Below are 1,710 nucleotides of genomic sequence, written 5' to 3' on the forward strand. Positions count from 1 at the left end.
GTTTGGAAGCTAGAGGATGATTTTCTTCAATTAGAACAAGATAATATGACGGTTCTTTAGTGTATAGAGATATTTATGGAACAATCTCGATTTGCTGAAACTTATGTTGCTACTGAAAACAACAAAGTAAGAAAGTATATTTGAGATTTGGAGCCTAGTCTTTGAAAGTATGTAATATCTAGGAACCTGGTTACCTTCCAAGTGACAGTTGATGTTGCAGAAATTTTGGAATAAGATATCAACCGTCAACCATAAGAAAGAGTTGGGAAGAAAAGAAAAGGGGAAGCAATAGCAACCAATTTTCGTGAACATAGATTTGTTGGAAATCTGAATCGTCCAATATCAAGGTTTGTTGATAAACCATGCGCTCGATGTCATAAAATACATCAAGGAGAATGCAACCTTGAGACACGAACATGTTACAAATGTCAACAATCAGGACATATAGCCAAAGATTGTTGAATGGTACGAAGATGTTTTACATGTAATTTTTCTCAACGTGTTAATGCTGACTGTTCGCAAGCTAAGGGACGGGGATCTGGTTTTGCTGAGGGACGGGGATCTGGTTATTTTGGGGGCTGAGGATCTAGTTATGCTGGGAATATTCCACCCACTCCGGGGTCAATGTCTAATCATAATGTTCCTATCGGTCTTGGAGAAGTAAGATGTGGTGAGGCAATGGCTAGGGGACGATCCTTTTAGATGACGAGAGGCGAGGCCGAACAGCATCCTGAAGTGGTGACATGTACATTCTTCGTTAATTTAGTATGTGTCAAAGTTTTATTTGATTATGGTACAAATCGTTCTTTTGTGTCACCATCATTTGTTGGTTGCACATGTTTAAAACCTAAAGTGTTAGAGGAGGTTTTGATAATAGAAACAACAAATGATAGTGATGTGTCGATTAATGAAGTTTTTTATGATTGTTCCATAATCGTAGAAGGGTGTGAGGTATCCATCCAGTTATTTCCTACATCGTTAAGAGAGTTTGATATAATTATGGGCATGGATTGGTTGTCTAAAAACCAAGCCAATATAGTCTGCAATAAGAAGATGATTCATATAGATTTACCGACGAAGGGACCGGTTATGATCTATGGCGACAGACGGGATCATTACTCCAACCTTATTTATGTTTTAAAGGCTCGGAAGTATGTACATAAGGGGTGTATTAGTTATCTTGCTTATGTGATCGATATAAAGAAAGAAAAAAATAAGATGGAGGATATTTTGGTTGTAAAAGAATTTCCAGAAGTATTTCTGGAAGACCTATCAATTTCAGATTGAGTTATTACCTGGAGTTGCGCCAGTTACTCGTGCACCAGATAGACTAGCTCCGTCTGAATTAGAGGAGTTAATGTTACAATTGAAATAATTAATGGATAAAGGTATTTTCCGACCAAGTGCATCTCCTTTGGGTGCACCGATGTTATTTGTCAATAAGAAGGACAGATCGATGAGAATGTGTACCAATTACTGGGAGTTAAATAGTTAACAATCAAGAATAAGTATCCCCTCCCAATAATTGATGATTTATTTGATCAATTGATTGGGGCCACTTAATTTTCTAAGATTGATTTACGATCTGATTATCATCAGCTGAAAATTCGAGAAGAAGATGTGTTGAAAACGACATTTCGCACAGGTTATAGTGTTGGACCGTATTTCTCAGTTCAGGGTATTGAAATCTTACTTGATTAAATAGATAGA

Source organism: Cynara cardunculus, unplaced genomic scaffold (genome assembly GCF_001531365.2).
Source record: "Cynara cardunculus var. scolymus isolate 2C unplaced genomic scaffold, CcrdV1 Un_Scaffold_347, whole genome shotgun sequence".
NCBI classification, from domain to species: domain Eukaryota; kingdom Viridiplantae; phylum Streptophyta; class Magnoliopsida; order Asterales; family Asteraceae; genus Cynara; species Cynara cardunculus.